The following is a 6,875-nucleotide window of genomic DNA, read 5'->3' on the forward strand; positions in this document are numbered from 1 at the left end:
TTATTTATTTATTCATTTATTGCCTTATTTAGTTGTCTCCAATCTCCTAGTTTCCTTATATACTTAAATGTAATTTAAAGCAATTTCTTGTAACTTCTGGAAGTCTTGAAGCAGCTACAAGGAAGGTTTGGGGGAGATGAGAGAGAATCTCTCAGCTGCACATCCTTCTGAAGCCTTTGATTCATTTCCTAAAAGACTTTCTTCAAAACAAAGCCTTAAGGAAACAGAGCATTAATATGAAGATGTAAAGAATACACAGCTCCCTAAATGGGCTCTCATTTGTCCATAACGGATTTTGAAAACTACCAAGTACGGCCCTCCTTACCAAACCCCCCAGCGAGGAACCACTGCAGCCATGTCACTCATTTTCCATTTTGTTTGGTCCCTGTTGGTGCATCTTGAGGTCTGCTTCGAAGCTAATATCAAACCTTTTAAAAAGGTGAGAGGATGAACTCTGTCATTAGAGGAGAACAGATAGAAGGGGAACCAAAACAGAGTTTGAAAAGTTGTTTACTTACTAGTAAACTTACTAGCACAGTTACAGAAGTAAATAACTCATTTCTTAACTGAACATAGCCAAATTTGAGCTCTGAGTCCAATTGTGCATAAAATAATACTGTGATTAGACTTTCTTTTTCACTTTAGGCAATGCTATATCCTCTGTTTTCCACCACCTCAGCCATTTCCTTTCTTTACAAAAGCAGAGGATGTGACCTTTAACACATGCACCATTCTGCAGCTCTTTTTAAGGCGCCTGTAAGCCCTTGCAGTAACCCAGTAGCAGCGTGCAAGCTTTACATTTTGCCTGAGGGTATCTGAAATCTCTAATAACATCCTCTCTTTTCCTGCAATAAAGAGAACACCCAGAATCACCAAAAGGCAGGTGATTTACAGACGGTACTTTGCAATTTTTAGAAAAGATGTTATCTTGCAGAGAAGAGTTCTGCACAGGTAGTGTGTATTCAGAGCAGCTCATTTATACACTTCTAGTTCATATTTTCTGGACTTTTCCCCACTCAAATGAGTGTTTTCATGATGCCACAGTACTGTCAGGCAGACTTCAACTCTCTGAAGAAAAGTCACGGAGCTAACGCTGTGTGTTAGCTTTTTGTGCTGGTTCATTCACAGGGAAGATCGTGATAGCAAATAACATATTATACACTTGAAAGATCAGCACAACAGTAACAGGGAAAACATGCTTGAACAAAACACAGCGCTCACAAGCCTTGCCTTGAGCCCATGGGATGCCTCTGTTGGAGGCTGCAGAAAGGAAAACTTTGCCATGATAACTATGTACATAACACAGACCAGGTGAGGCTTTTAAAGGAGGACTGAGAACCTCTTCCTGGAGAGAGCTGAGGATGTTCGCAAGAGCTCATTCGGATGGGTGTGGGACAGCTGCTGGTGAGATCCCAGCTGTGGGTGCTCACAGCAGGCTGTGAAATGATTCGGGCTATTTAATCGAGCAAATAAAAGGCTGAAATGAGATATCTGCCTTTCCTGCTCACATGAGTGGGTGAACAGCCAGGAGAGGGATTGTAACTAAAAGAAACTTTGGTGCTAGCAGATGTTACCAATTGGCAATGAATAAATTCAGGTTGGAAATGAAGGCATTGCAACAGTGAGAGGAGTGGGGCTGTGGGGCTTTCTCCTGCAAGGGAGAACATGGGTGTTCGTCAAAGCCTGTGAAGCCAAGGAAATGCCATGCTTATTCCTTGGAGCGTACAGTTTGCTGTGCCCAATATCCTGCCCAACCAGGACAATGAGGCTGCCCAACCAGTGTGTGGAGACAGGACAAGGGGAAAAGGCCAGAAACTACAGCATAGGAAGTTCTGCATGAATGTTCACAAGAACTTCTTTACAGTGAGGGTGACGGAGCACTGGCACAGGCTGTCCACAGGGGTTGTGGAGGCTCTTTCTCTGAAGATATTCAAGACCTGCCTGGATGCCTACCTGTGCGACCTGGTGTAGGGAACTGCTTTGGCAGGGGGGTTGGGGATGAGCTCTAGTGGTCCCTTCAACCCCTACGATTCTGTGATTCTGTGTAGGGCTCATTAAGGGCAGGACTTAAGCAACCATTTCTAATACATTTAGACCCCTTCAAAATAAAGAGCATTTTACTTTATAGTATGGATGCCTATGATTCCACTATAGAAAGATTTTTAATTTGGATCTGTACATGGCTTTCAGCTAGAAAAGCCAAAGGCCAAAACTAACCAACTTCCTTACAGAAGGAAATGGTTGTTCAAGTGCTATATAGCAATAACACAACTTTAAAAGCAATAAGCTCATGTAGAACAAGTTCATTGTAGAATTTATTTCCAGATTGTGATGGAACTAACAACCAGTATTCAGAGGAGAAAGGTTATTATAAGCTTGAACTACTACCAGGCTGTATTTGAGTTTGTATATTATTATATTAAGAAAGATTTTGGTTGCTTTTATGTCTCTCAGGGTTTGTCGACTGCATTACTGTTTCCAGCACTGTTGTGCAAACACAGGAACAGGAGCCGTAAGAGGCGTTTTTAATTAGTATTTTTTTCTTGCTTGATTAAATAGATGAAATTTGGGTAGGATGGTATATGCAGTAGTTTACATTTTACTAGAAATGGTAATAGCACTCTGTGTTCCTGGGAATAGTATGCAATGTGTGTAGGCCACTGTCCAGGACTGTTTGACACTGAGGAACACAAGAGCTTGACAAATAGCAACAGTAATAGCAATGCTAGGGCAGAAGTAGCGCGCATGGGAATGAGCACATCTATACAGTACCATGTGGTTTAAATTAACATACATAATTCAAGAAAAAAAGTAAGCAGATGAGCTAGGCCATGGAGCAGCATGCTTGAGGTGAAGATGACCAAAAGACAAACGTGCCCAGGGGAAAGAACTGTGCTTTCTTGCTGTTTCTTAGTATAGCAAGGGAATATTAGTAGATCTGGCATGTAAAAGAAGTACTCGGCTTTGTTTCAGTAAGAAATAGCACCTTGACTCTTCTTGTTTTGAAGAAATGAGAACTGAAATAAATACAATAGCTCCAGTACCAGTTGCTGAGGGGACACACCCACCCATGAATAGTGCTTCTTGGCTCTGAACCTGACATTCAGCAGCTTCTCTTCCAAAGTTTCAAAAAACAGTAATTTCTGCCCAAAAGTTTTTAAAAAAATCCCCAAAATGTTAAGAATATATTTGCATTTCTACTGACCTACCTGCCTTTCGTTTTACTGCTTTCAAAGAAGTCCATTAATTACTGGTATTAGGTAAGTACCCTGTAGGCTTTATTCCAGAAAGCTCAGGCCTTTTATATTGAATGCAAAAGTCTAGCATTTCCTTGCAAAGAAGCTATGACAGCACTTTCACTTACAGCAACTATTTGTCATAGAACGCTGTAGAAAGATATAGATATGATCTTACAGAGCTATTAACTACTAGGATGGCCTATGGTGCTAAGAAATGGTTTATTTTATTTTAAAAGCCAAGTAGAGCTGTCTAGCCTGACTTCTTTTCCTTCATGATGGTATTACCAGCAATGGTTTAGCCTCCCTAAAATAGCCGGATCACACTGGGGAAATGGGGAAGACAACTAGAAGATGTTTGGGTGAGAGTTTAACTGCACAGCAAGAACAGTGCCTCCATCTACCAGAAGCACTTTCATCTCAGAGGTGCCACACAGACAAGCAGATGTATGAGTGTCTGGACAAGCAACTGGTCCAACCTTTGAAGGAAACAGGTCAAGCAAGTTGGTAAACAATGCTCTTTGAGATAAATGCTGCCCCAGGAGCTGTGAGGGCAATGCCCCAGTGGTGAGAGACAGCACTGATGCAAGTTACAGCCGAGCTCAGTCTTTTGTACAGCGCAGGAGCTGTGCTGGGCTCCACATCTGATGGCATGAAGGCTGTCAGCAGGAGAAACCTGCATGCAGGGTTAGCTATCCCTTCTCCCACAGGAGCGGTGCTACTGATGGAACGCATCCTGCATGGTGAGGGCTGGCCCACTCCTCTCAGCCCTGCGTCGTCAGCTCGTTGCATATGTACACATATGCTTAGTTCAGACAAGAGCACTCACTTCCAAAGTCTCAGAAACTAACTGTGACACCCCAGCTCATGTTTTTAGCTGCACCATTTGTCTGGATTTAATTCCTCTCCTCCAACGAGGTATTCCCTGAATAGAGCAGGCTGTGATGCTGTGCCCTAGCTGAGGGCTACTCTGCAATTCTTACCCCTGCAGTGGCACTGCCCCTAGAAGCTCACTCTGGGGAAAGCTTCCCTGTGCCACCATGTAGCCCAGCAATTCTGCCAGAGCTTTCCACGTCTGGGGCGATACATCAGGGAAAGCTATTTTAATCAATTCCCCGTCCCTTTCTGGCTGGCATCCAGGTCGCCACTCCACACACTTTGCATTATGCATTTGAGATCGATTTCTGTCTGTCTTTCCATGGACTCGTGCTTTAATTTCCCTCTCACCAACCCACTTCACAGCCGTGCCTGTAAATGATGGTATAAGCAAAGTGCTCAACGGGAAGAGAATCTGAGGAAGACATCTTCAAATCCAGGAAACATCAAGCAGCAATGCCCTCAGACACACAGCTCTATGACCCCCACGCAGCACAGAAGGCCTGCAGCGAGGTAAGCACTGCCTACACACGGTGGCAGCCATTCTTGGCCCTCACGTCCTGATCAGCGTGCTGGGAGAGTGTGATCAGGGAGGGCACATCACTGGAAATCCTCCTCTGGGAATGAGCTTCCGTCCATCACTGCGTGTGTCTGCAGGTGGCTGTGTGACCGCTGTTCCCTCACTGCTGCTGTCCAGTGAGAGCTGCAGCTCCAGGCTGAGGCTGCTTAGAAATCACACGTGTCTTTGAGGCTGCATCTGAAAAGCACTTCTCCAGAAGCAGCTGCTTCAGCTGAATAGCCTTGGCAACAAGCACTGACACTACTCAATAGGAAGGGGACTTGAGAACGAGTCTGTGCTGCGACTGTTGTGACTGTCAGCCTTCCAGGTTTAAGAAACGCTGCAGAGGACACACAGCCTGCACACAATACAGAACACTGCTGGTAAACAGTCACAATTTGGCTCTGTTTTTATCTAAGCCTAGGCTCCTCTTTTGAGCAACTTCCTGCTGCTTCACTGTGCGATGCCTCTGCTTCCCGCTCCCCTTCCTTGGATAAACGTCAAAAACTGGCTTGCCCTTGACAAACTAGTCAGGATTGATGTGTTGTGAATGGCCCATTGCACATAAAAATCCAGCAAAGCACTCCACAGCTTCAAGGCTTCACATAAAATAAATGGGATGCAGGAGCATTCTTCACCATCCTCTTAAGCCTGCCATCTGTACAGACTAAAAATAAAGTGGCAGCTTAAGGAGACGGTTAATAAAATGCATCCAAGAAGCATGCAGAAAAGAGCTGTGGCTCCCGTGCTGAGCTAACCCTGGGTCTACAGCCAGCATGGGGAGGGAAGTACTCATGAGGGATGGAGGATGCACAGCACATGGGGCAGTAAACGCATCTCACTTCTGTAAGTTTCCCCACCTCTCATATAACCACCCTTCAAAATACAGCCTTCTCTCATTATCACTAGAAACTACTGCAGCAAAGATAATACAAAAATCTATACGATGTTTATATATAGAAACACTTTTTGGACTGTTCTTACTACGTGCTTAAATTACATTAACTTGGAAGAACATTCATAAGTGTGAAATCATCAAACAGGCAATGAATAAAGTCAGTGCCACTGCTGCCTTCCATTACCTGAAACCCGTGCAGGATGAGAAGCGACGACTGCATCGCATTAAGGTGTGAATGGGTTCAAGGATCACCCATCCCATTAGCAGAAATAAGCAGGGCTCACTTTATTACAATTAACCTCAGTTAATTACACACAAGTAGGGCTGTGCCAGCTGCTGTGATGATAAATTCAGACAGCTGGAGGTGTGTTTCACCAGGAGCATGTGCTTCAGCTAGCCTGGGCAATTACTACCAATGAGTAAGAGTGATCTTAAAACTTCAAAGCCTTGAATGCATCTCATCTTGTAGTTGCAACAGTACAGTCATAACACTGCTACACACATATATATTAGACTAGGTACTAAATCAATCTAGCAGATAACATCTTACTAAACTGAGACAGTGAGATCAGTAATTTAAATTAGAGATGAAACCTTGTCCATTAGGCAAGGCAACACACAAGAATGCTCCCCAAACTTACTGAATCTCCATGCTGCTGCTGATGGCGTTACCTAATGGGTTCTTCCAGCAGCTCAGGTCCCCACTCCTTCATACTTGACAAGGAGGACACCAGAGATGTGCACTGATGTCTGCAGTGCTATTTGTGAAGATAACACAAGGCATGCTCATGAATCTAAGTGCAGTGTAAGTCCTTTGCTCACGTTCAGGTTTTCCCCTCCGTTTACCAAAGCTCACCTCCTGCTGCACAATTACTGTGGTTGTTTGGGTGCCTTTGGGGGAATGGCATGAGCTTGCTGAAGGTGGAAGCAGAATCAAGCACACAAGTCCCCATCTCTCTACTGCCTGTGAGGCAACAAAATTCATTCCAAAGCCTAGAAAGAGTACTGTGCTTGAGGTTCACAAAAAAGACACCAGAAGGGCTCCACAATGCAGACATCTTCAGCACAGCTCGCTCCCACCTGCTCAAAAAAGCTCAGCATTAGAAACTGCAAAACATGGTCTTTTTTGCTTAGGAGGGTGGGACTGAAAGTTCTCAAAGCAAAGCTTTGGGAAGCAGCTGTCCTGAGGGTCTGTCATCAGGTGGTCTGTTTGGGCAGATGCGTATCATAACTCTTTGGATCATAAAGGACTTGACTGTAAGGGAAGAAAAGGGAAAAGAGTCACCTTCAAGCTTGTTGTTGAAGT

Source organism: Cyrtonyx montezumae, unplaced genomic scaffold, assembly GCF_038088225.1.
Source record: "Cyrtonyx montezumae isolate F1298 unplaced genomic scaffold, pur_monq_1.0 scaffold_10, whole genome shotgun sequence".
Taxonomy (NCBI): Eukaryota; Metazoa; Chordata; class Aves; order Galliformes; family Odontophoridae; genus Cyrtonyx; species Cyrtonyx montezumae.